Genomic DNA, 11,046 nt, shown 5'->3' with positions numbered 1-11,046 from the left:
ATGATGATTGCTTGAGTCTGAGCTTGTTTGCCAGATGCTTTCACTAGCCTAAGCTTGTTTTGTGGATGCTTTCTGCTGCCAGCTACTTTGTAGCCCCTCCTGTGTGACAGCATCTTGCCATCAACGGGCTGCAGAAGAAGGGGTGCTTGTTGCTATTGTGAGCAAACACTGCATAAACAATCAGCTCACATGTGTGTCCCAGAGCATATGACCAATGACCTGGAGAACTCTCAGGCTGTGGGGTGGAGAGAAGGCCATTCTGAGGTCAACTGAAACCTCACTTGAGGGGCAGTTCCATAGATGGGAATGAGGAGAGAGTCATGGCCACAGCCACCTGGCCAAGGAGAGAGGCCATAACTGCCAGACAGAACCGAGGATGGAGGGGCTTCAGCAGCACGAACAATCCACACTCAGCCTGGGTCACTCTCTGGGACCCATATTTCCCTCTGGCTGAAAGGCTGAGCTGCTCCAGGGCCAACTGTGAGGTCAGACAGCTGCCCAGGGATGTCTCCGGCCACTCAAGGGTGTGTACTCCAGAGCAGAGAAGGGTGGGATGGGGGCAGGGGAAGGAAGGACCCTGGCCTGGGGGTCCGGCCTCCTGGTTCAAATCCCAGACTCATCACCAGCCTTCTGGGGAACCTGCGGCCGTGTTACCCCTCTCTGAGCACCTCCCTATCTGGGCCCCTGAAGGGGCTCTGCCCGTTTTGAGGGGCAGAGGACCCCTCTTCCAGGCTCAGGGTCAGAGCTGGCTTCTCCAGAGTTGGCAAGTTGGCAAAGTTGGCAAGTGGCTGGGGCTTCACCACCTCTTCCTATCAGAGGCTCATGGCTCTGTCCCTGGGCAGGGGCCACTCTCTGCACTACAGAAGCCTGCCTATTCCCCAGTATCCCTCCCACTGGTTATTATTATTCAATGCAGGAAGAGGAGACCACTCACCTGTAATTTCAACAGCAGCAAAAGACCTGAGGTTCCACCATCAGAACTTCATGCCCTAAGGAAGATGCAGCATTTCCTGTAAAATGCAAGTGCTTCTAGGCAGAGGTAGCTCCTGAAGCCATGATCGGTTATGTATACCTTAGTGGCAGCTGATTAATAGACCCTTCCCAAGAGCCAGCTGACCAGAAGCACATCGGAGTAAAAGGGAAGATGAAAACTTGGGTGCCTGGAGGAAGGGAACAAATGCCATCAGGAGCATGGTAATAACACAGGTAAAATAGCAGACGTTTATACATTATGCCTGTGTGCCAGGCACTGTTGTAAGTACTGGATAGATAGACAGATAAGTGGATAGATAGAGAGCTAGAGCTAGAAAGAGAGAGAGAGAGAGATTCTGGCAGTAGTACTATGCCATGGGTGTTGTTATCATCACCATTTTACAAATCAGGAAACGGAGGCCCAGAAAGTTCACGTGTGCTGGTCTTTGCCCTCCAGACCCACCCTCCACCTTTCTCCTCCCTGCTCTGTTCCCTGAGGGCTGATCTCTGCCCTCAACTTTACCCACTGCCTTGTCCTCTGGCTTCTAGTTGGACTCAGCCCACAGGGGCATTGGTAGGAGTACAGGGGGTCAGAGTATTTGCCCAGCTTCCTTCCTGCCAGCCTTGGTTTTAGCAGAGCTGCTTTCCTCTTCTCCTGGCCACAGGTCCCACCCTCGGCCCCTCTCCCAGGGCTCTAGCTGCCGCCACTTTCTTCACATGCCCCTTGCCCTTGCTCCTGACCCCTCCAGTCCCAGAGGTTGCACAGCCTTCTGGGGCTGCCCCATGCTTTGTAGGTTCTGCACATACCTCTGTAAACAGCCCCTCCTGCAAACTCTGCTCAAACATCCATTTCCTGTGGGACCCTGCTCAATATCACTCATCCGGTAAGAGCTAGAGGCGGAATTCAAACCCTGGCCGTCCAGCTGCAGGCTGCCAGGAGCCTCTCAGCCACTATACCCATGCCCCTCATCAGTAAGTGTTGGCAACTCCTGAGCCTGCTGTGCACCAGGGTCTCTGTGCATTGCTCTATGGAATGGGATCCCACAGGACTTGGGTCCTGAGATCAGTGTCTATGATGGAACGCGGCATTTGTGACTTTACACAACAGTTGCACTCAGCAGGGTGGACTCACCTGATGTTCACAGGCCTGAAACTGACCGAGAGTCTGGAATATTCCTGCCATTTGTCCTGTCCTCAGTCCTGACTGAGTGCTCTTTGAGCACTCAGCCATATTTGAGCACAATAGCTCAAATATGTCAAAGATGAAAATCAGTCCAGGCTCCTTGCTTTGCCACAGGGGAAACTGAGGCCCAAAGAGGGGTGTAGCTTGGGCCAGGTCTCCTGGCTCCATATGCTAGAGGAGGCGTACAGCTCTGGGCAGGAAGGATGACTGTTTCCATAGGAGAGTGCCAAACGCAAGGTTGGCAGGAGGGGTCGGAGCTCAGCGTCCTCACCACCACTGACATTCCAAGGCTCCTCCGTTGGAAGCTTTATTTGGAGCCGAAAAGCTGGTAATTGGGAGAAGTCGGTGTGACTCATATACCAACACTGTTTTTGTTTTTCCTTTCTTAAAATTCTCAACTACTGGCTATTTTTATTTCAGAGCCAGATTTGATTTCGTGGTTTTCTTTCTCCTCTTCTGGGATTTTTTGCCCTATTGCCACAGAAACCCTGGGCCCCTTCCCCAGCTGTCATGAAGGTGCCTGAGTGATGGTCAGAGAGATGACTGGAGGGGCCCACCCGGCCATCGCAGCAGCAGCAGCCAAGGCAGGACTGAGCCTCCACACCCCACATCTCATTCGTGGCCAGCCTGGGATGCCTGCCTCTCCTGCCCTGTGGTGTTGCTGTCCTCATATGACCCTTCAGTCCCCCAACATATGAGTCTCCTGGGGACTCAGACCTGCAGCTCCTCACTCAGTCCCTGCCTTGGCACCCCTCCCACCAAAAAGTCTCCTCCACAGGCCCTGGCTTGCTGCCCTCCCCCTAGACATCCCCTGGTCTCCCCCAGCCTCCCCACCTCTAAACTCATCATTTGTGTTCTTCCTCCATATGGCTACCAAAGTCATCTTTCATTTTTAATTTTTATTTAACCAAAATATCATATAAGCACACTATTTTCAAAAATAGTGCTACAAATTCAGGAATGCAAACTAGGAATATAAATAAACTTTCTTCTTTCTCTCTTTCTCTCCTTCCTTCCTTCCTTCCTTCCCTTCCTTCCCTTCCTTCCTTCTTTCCTTCCTTTCTTCCTCCCTCTCTCTCTTTCTTCCTCTCTCTCTTTCTTCCTCTCTCTCTCTTTCTTTCTCTCTTTCTTCCTTTTCCTTTCTTTCTTTCTTTCTTTCCTTCCTTCCTTCCTTCCTTCCTCCCTTCCTTCTCTTTCTTTCTTTCCTCCTTTCTTCTTTCTCTCTCTCTTTCTTTCATTCTTTCTTTATTCAAAGTCTTGCTCTGTTGCCCAGGCTAGAGTGCATTGATAAAATCAGAGCTCACTGTAGCCTTGATTTCCTGGGCTCAAGTGATCCTCTTGCCTCAGCCTTCCTGGAAGCTGGGACCACAGGAGTGTGCCACCAGGCCTGGCTAATTTAAAGAAATTTTTTAGAGATGGGGTCTCACTATGTTGTCCAGGCTGGTCTTGAACTCCTAGTCTCAAGCAATCCTTCCACCTTGGCCTCCCAATGTGCTGAGATTATAGGCATGAGCCATCACACCCGGCCAGAAATAAACTTTATTAAGCTGATAAAAGAGGACCTACAAAAATCCTATCGCAGATGTGATACTTGGAGTATCGTGTGGAACACTTTCCCTCTGAAATCAAGAATGAGGCCAGCATGGTTGCACTGCCACTTTTATTCATGACTGTACAGCAGGTCTTAATCAGTGACATAGACAAGAACAGACAAAAAGATATGCAGGGGCCAGAACACATTTTCTAAATTCCCAATATTGTAAAAACATTTTTCATTATTTTATTGCTTAAAAAATAATATAAACTACCTGAAATCCTTAGAAGGAGCAAGGTAGATGTGGAAATTAAAGATGCCACCAATTATTTGCTACGGCTCTGAGTCAAATTCCTCTCTTCTTGAAGCTGAGCTGGCTTTAGGGACCTGCTTGAGCAGAACATGGTGGAAGTGATGGATTGGGGCTTCTGAGGCTAAGCCATAAGAAACCTTGAGAATTTCACCTGGCCCTCACTGTCTCTGGGAGCCCTGAGCCATGATAGAAGTCCTTCCTATATTGAAGGTCCTCAAGACCTCCAGTACTGGAAAGGGCATGTGTAGATGCTCAGATCAACAGTCCAAACTGAGCCCAGTCTGCCAACTCGCGCTACCAAGGTGTCAGACGCATATGCGAATGAGACCATCCTAGACCTGCCGATAGCCCATCACACAGCTGACTGCTACTGAGTAACTTCCGCCAACTTCAAGCCGAACACAGAACTGCTGATTTGAACTCTGCCTGAATTTCTTGGCCCATAGAACAATGAGATATAATTAAAAGGCAATGGTTCAAGCCACTATGTTTTGTAATTTGTTTTACAACAAAAGATAATCAGAATATAGCTGTAACAAATAGTGAGTACCAAACTTCTATGTAAAGATATACATGGATATTTTCTTCTATTTTTTTTTTTTATTTTAATTGGTTTTAGAGCTGGGATCTCACTCTGTGGCTAGAGTGCAGTGGAGTAATCATAGCTCACTGGAACCTCGAACTCCTGGGCTTAATCGATCCTCCCACTTCAGCCTCCTGAGTAGCTGAGACTAGTTATAAGCCACCATGCCTTGCTGATATCTTCTCTTTTACAAAAATTCATGAAAAACTGTCATCTCCTGCCCCGATCCTTGGTTCCTGTCCCTAATGGCACCAACTTTCAATTCTTTTAGCCCTTTCTTCTGGTTTTGATTTCCAAGTTTTTAAAAATAAATATGTATGTGTTTATAATGTTATTACTTGAATTGCTTGTTTTTACAGAATCTCTTAACCTCCTGTCCTGGTAGTCTGGGATTTAACACTTTACCTGTGACTCTCCCACTTCCTTTATTCCCAGATTTCCAAAAGCACACATTTTAATTAAATCAGTAAGCACATTTCCGTTACTACACCTGTGTAGAAATGGTTCCGGATGGGTCAAATAGTGACTATGTTTATTTCCTGTGGCATTTAACCCTTTCTTCCCCGCTGGCATTCACCCCTTAGACCTGGCCCTCAGGATTCCTGCACGGGCCCTATGCTGGCCCTCCTCTGAATGCATCTCTCCAGAGAGATTGAGGTGCTCCCAGGCCCAAAGGGATGTCCCTACCTGGGGCCCCCACCCCTCCCCTCCAGCCACACTTCCAGTTCCTGGGACTCCCGAATTGCCTGGTCAAATGTCCACAAGCCCATTTCCAGGGAGTTCTCTCCAGAACCACCCCTCCTAAGGAGGGCACATACCCCTGGGCCCTAAAGGAGGACAAGAGGTGAGTGCTTTCTGGAGGGGTGTGGACAAACTGGAACGTGAAGGCCGACATGTCCCCATGCATGTGCACCAGGATCCTCAGGAGGCAAGAAAAGGAGATCGGCCTCTCCAGGGGCCTGCCCTTGGTCTCGTGCTGGGCCAGCATTAGACTGAACGGCTATCCCCCCGGTACCCCACCCGCCTCCATTGACTTGATTTTCTAAATTCCTATAGCCATTTCTCCACAGTGTTCCAGATATATCTGTCAAATGTCTAGCAACAATTTCACCAGATGCACCAATACCTCAAACCATCTCATCCATCCATTCCATTTCCCCCTTTTGTGTAAGAAAACCTAAAGAAGAAACACCCAACAGCTACTGGGTGCCAGGCAGTGTGCCCAGTGCTGGAGCACGTGTGCTGCATAAGGTCAGCTCCTGTCCTCCAGAAGCTTGCAATCTGGTGGGAGGGCAACGTGAAGCTTGAGGTTATCTTCTGAATGCTACTGTTGCAGGATTTTCCTTAGTTCAGCTAAAGACGGGGTTCTTTGTCCCGTGGCCATGAAAATTCAGGCTTGCAGACAATTTGGTAAGACAGGATTTTATTGGGTGGAAAGGAAGACAAGGGGGAAAAAAGGACTCTCACTAGACCAGAGCCCCTTGCTGGAGAGCTTCCTACAGGCAGCTTGGATCCCAGATTCCACACAGGAAAAGGAGGGGCCAGGCTCCTCCCCACTGCAAACGGCGCAAACTTCCTGAGGCTCTACCCCAGTGCTGGAGTTTCTTTGGGGACCCCTTCCCACCTGGCTGTCTCACTGTCTACACAGGTCCAGGCTCCCAGGGTGGCTGGGGGGGACCCAGATACATAGAGAAAGACAGGCAGAAGGGGACACAGGGTGAGATGTTTTCATCTTGGGAATCCATAAACTTCTTACTGTAAAATTTCTTCAAACAAATTGAATGGGAAAAACATAAAACCAATAAGGGAGATAAAAGTGAGCTGTTTATGGAACCCTATAAACAGGGGTGGCTCAGAACACGATTTGAAAATCACTTTTCCAGGCCATTATACCAAGGTATTTATAGCCATGTCACCTTTTTTGCAACTACAAGCACCAAATAAGAATTTGTTTGTTGATTCTTGCTCCATACATGAGTTGAAATTAAGGCAAGCCTTCATTTAGTCAGGGGGACAGAGGTTCTCTACCCCTACCTTAACTCAAAGCAGTAAATGGCTAATAGCAGGTGCAAGGGTTTAGCACCACTCTGGGGGGTATTTGATCAGGAGAGTGGGCTTCTGTGTTCCTCCAACTGTATCATGAAGACAACCACCCACTCCAAAAAGCACCAGGCAACTCTGTCTGTCTGGTACCCACCTCTCCATCCTTTCCTCCGTTCACTCACTCAACTCATACATTTGGGGACCACCAGTTTGTCAAGGTTCTCTGTTAGGTGTTTGGGACTACTGCGGTGAACCAGATACCCACCCTAGCGTCAGTAGAGAAGATAAGGCCTGTGTCACAAGAGAGGTACTGGTCGAGTGTTACAGGAACTCAGAGGTGGAAGAAATCTCTGCCAGCGGAAGGAATGAGGGAAGGATCCCTGTGGGAGATGGCACTGAAGCTAAGCATTGAAGGCTAGTGGGACCTGGACATGGGGAATCAGAAGTCCGTTTCAGGTCAAAGCCTTCGTTGGGAAGACCAAGTTTCCTTTCTGCCAGAGCACAGTGGAAATGGAGGGGGTGGAGCAGTGGTGAAATACATCCCCTCAAAGCTGCCCTGAACCCAGACCCAGCTGGACAACCCCTGGCTCATATGTGTGCCTGTGTCACCTGGGACCATTTTCCAGCATTTGCCATGTGTACAACCTGTCCAATCAACTCAAGTGAGAGCACCCCAAGGATCAGGACTATTTCATCTGTGAAGACAAGTCGCTGCATGGAGGTGGAGCATAACAAATGCTTGCTTGCTTGCTTCTTCGTTCATGCAACAGATGTTTATTGGGCACCTACTATGTATCAGCCTCCATTTTAAGCACTGGAATAGAGCAACGAACAAAAGAGATATTGCCCCGCCCTTGTGGCACTGACACGTCAGTGAAAGCTGCAGGCACACGCTTTTTTCCGGCTGGCTAGACAGTTGATCTCCAACTCACCCTGAAGATTGAGAAAAACAAACAAGGGTTCTCATCTCAGCTCCCTGCTTAGCTGTGTGACTCAGGGAAAGCTCTGTTATGCCTCTGAGTTTGTATCCTTGTTTATGAAAACAAGGCACACATGATCCCACCCCACAGTGGGGCTAACGTGGAACAACGTGGGGAATGGAACAATCTGGGAGAGGTAGGTGCCCAGCACAGTGCCCTGGCCTAGTGGTACCTCTGCGTTACAAATATTAGTCCCTTTCCCTGCCCCACGCTAAGACCTCAGTTTTCTCGTCTCTATAATGACCAGTTTGGGCCAGATGCTCTGCTCTCAAAAGTCCTTCTTGCAGCTGTAACATTTTGTGATTTCAAAATTCCAAAAAGGCAGGAGCAGTGGGAGGGCTCGTGTGTTATTCCTCACAGTAAATCAGCCCCCGTATGAAGTCACCTCGCCTCCCTGGCACTTCTCAGGTTTTCCCTTTATGAGGTTTGGGACCTGCCAACTCCTTTGAGCCACACTGGCTGCTTCTCCAAGTGTAAATGGCTTTACCATCCGCGTGTGCATCTTACCCGTCCCCCTGCAATCCTGTGGAGAGGAAAATGGCCCCTTCTTATGCAACCCTGTCTGGAAAGACAGACAGCAAATGAGCACAGCTAAAAATATTTCATTTTTGTGTGTGGTGGGGGGCCGAGGGGGGTTGTGGGAAGGTGGGTGACATTCCAACATGCTCTGGATTTTTATCTGTGTTTTGCTAGGAATATAAGAAATAAGAACACAAGAGTGGCAGCTCGGGCAGCTGTGAATCCGTCCCACAGGGCTTTCAGTCCAGGATTCTGAATGTCCTCCTCCTCCTTCCTAGAAAATGCACCCAGCCTGAAGGTTCTATCCAACCTCATTAGTGGATACGGTCGATTCCCGCCCAGACTTTCTCAGATCTCACCCTCTGGCTTTTTGGAGCTTTACTGCTAATGGCAGCAACTGTGACCTTCAGAGCAATGTTCTTGGACACTGGAACAGCCTCACCACAGGGAGACCTGGACATAGGAAGGATTGATCTCCATCCACCCAACCTCCATAGCCAATGCCTGCCATCTCAGAGCTCCCCCGGGAACAGGCTGAGCACGGGACTTCACCTGCCCTGGAACCCTTGCTTGGCTTCTTCCCCTAGCCGATCCTGCCTCACCCACTTCCTCAGCAATCCTCCATGGGGGCACACCCTGGGCCAATCCATGGCACCTGAATGCTGGCTCCAGGTCTACTCCTGGTAGAACCCCACTTATTTTAGAACACTTATTTTAGAGATAACACAACAGACTCAACGTGGCTAGAGGAAGTAATAATCATGACTTTTTCAAGTGCCAGTGACAGAAACCTCTTTCAAATTAGAATAAGTAAAAAAAGCTATTCATTTCAGTATTTGCCTTGAGGCCTCTGGATAGAGGATAGGGCTTTGCCTTGAGGATAGAGTTAGAAACTCTAACAATTTCAAGTTACTCCTTCTTCCACGTGGCTGAGGAAAAAGATTCTAGGGAGTTCCTTGTAATTCTTAGGGTCTGTGGTTCCAGAGGAAAGGAAGGTGCCCTTTCTTATGGTTCTTGGGAAGGAAAGAGGAAGAGGAGGAGGCAGCTTGAGGAAGACTCTAATTAATCTTGCCTTGATCACATCCTGATACCAGAATCAGTTATTCTGGCTAGACTGATGAGTCCCTGAATGGCCAGACCACAGACTTATGCCCGTACCTGGCCAGCAAGGACAGGTCTGCCCCATCTGAATCACAGGGAGTGGAGGAGAGGAATAGGGAAGACCAGGGCACTGAGTTAGAAGTGACCTACCAAAGGCCAAGGACTTAGTAAGTTGTAAATTTGAGATTTGAACCCAGGTGCTCTGTCTTGGTGCTGAGGGTTGGTTTCATTACACCACAGCTGTGATCCACAGCACCTAGCCAGTACCAGGGGCATCTCATGGTCAACATCAGCAGCCATGACATCCACTAAATTTGTAGGAAATCTTTAACCTTTCAACTCACTTTGACTAACACTCTCTTTTTCTCCATCCCCAGAAAACTGCAAGACGTGCAGACTAATTGTAGATTCATATGCAATTCTAAGAAACAATACTGGGAGAGCCCAGGTATCCTTTAATAGTTTCCCCTGTTGGTAACTATGGTATGCGATCACAGCCAGGAAATTGGCATTGGTATAGTCAAGATGTTTCCCACCACAAGGATCTCCCATGATGCTCTTTTACAGCCACACCCACTTCTTTCCTATCCCCGCCTCTTCCTTAACCCCTGGAAACCACTAGAGAATCTTATGTTCTCCATTTCTATAATTTTGTCATTTAAAGAGTGTTATATAAATGGAATCATATGGTCTATCACCTTTTGGGATCGACTTTTTTTCACTCTGTGAATTCTCTGGGTATTCAGCCAGTTGCTGCGTGTATCAATAGTTCATTCCTTTTTCTTGCTGAATAGTATCCCATGATCTGGATGTACCACAGTTTGTTTAACCATTCATTCACCTGTTAAAGGACATCTGGATTGTTTCCAGTTTGGAGCTATTACATATAAAACTGCTGTAAACATGCATGTCTAATTATCATGTGAACACAAGTCTTCATTTCTCTGGGATAAATGCCCAGGAGTGCAATTGCTGGGTCATATGTAGTTGCATGCTTAATTTTTAAAGAAACTGCCAAACCGTTTTTCAGAATGGCTGTACCATTTTTTCATTCTCACCATGTTTATATGCATGATCCAGTTTCTCAGCACTAACACTGTTTAGGTTAGCCATTCTGAAAGTTGAGTAGTGATATCTCATTGTAGTTGTAGCTGCGTTACCTTAATGGCTAATGGTGATGTGCCTCTTTGCCATCTGTATGTCCTCTTTGGTGAAATGTCTGTGCACATTTTTGCCCTTTTCCTAATTGGATTGTTTGAGTATTTTACTGTTGAGTTTTGAGGACTTTATTCCAGATACTAGTCCTTTGTCAGTTATGTGGTTTGCAAGTATTTTCTCCCAGTCTTTAGTTTTTCATCTGCTTAGCAGGGTATTTTTCAGAGTAAAAGTTTTTAATTTTGATGAGGTCTATGTATTAGGCCATTCTTATGTTGCTATACAAATATCCGAGACTGGATAATTTATAAGAAAAGAGGTTTAATTGTCTCATGGTTCTGCAGGCTATACAGGATGCATGATGCCAGCATCTGTTTCCAGGGAGGGTCCAGGAAGCTTTTCCTCATGGTGGAAGGTGAAGTAGAAGCAGGCACTTCACATGGAGAAACCAGGAGCAAGGAGGCAGAAGGTGCCACACATTCTTACATGACCAGATCTCATGAGAACTCACTCGCTATGGTGAGGACAGCACCAAGCCATGAAGGATCTGCCCCCAAAACCCAAACACCCCCCACCAGGCCCCACCTCCAACACTGGGGAGTACACCTCAACATGACATCTGGAGGGGACATCCAAACTACGTCAGTACAAATTATACACTTT

The 11,046-nt window shown here is 47.9% G+C and overlaps 1 long non-coding RNA gene across 1 annotated transcript; it reads left to right on the top strand.

Annotated features, from left to right (window-relative positions):
- The first annotated feature begins 200 nt into the window (after positions 1-200).
- Positions 201-4,487, top strand: LOC129014223 (uncharacterized). The gene is made up of 3 exons (XR_008494173.1): positions 201-524; positions 917-1,206; positions 2,639-4,487. It is a non-coding gene; the product is annotated as an uncharacterized LOC129014223 (long non-coding RNA).
- The last annotated feature ends 6,559 nt before the right edge of the window (positions 4,488-11,046 follow it).

This window comes from Pongo pygmaeus, chromosome 16, assembly GCF_028885625.2.
Source record: "Pongo pygmaeus isolate AG05252 chromosome 16, NHGRI_mPonPyg2-v2.0_pri, whole genome shotgun sequence".
NCBI classification, from domain to species: Eukaryota; Metazoa; Chordata; class Mammalia; order Primates; family Hominidae; genus Pongo; species Pongo pygmaeus.
Note: the sequence above shows the minus strand (reverse complement) of the source record. Positions and strands in the feature narration are given on the sequence as shown.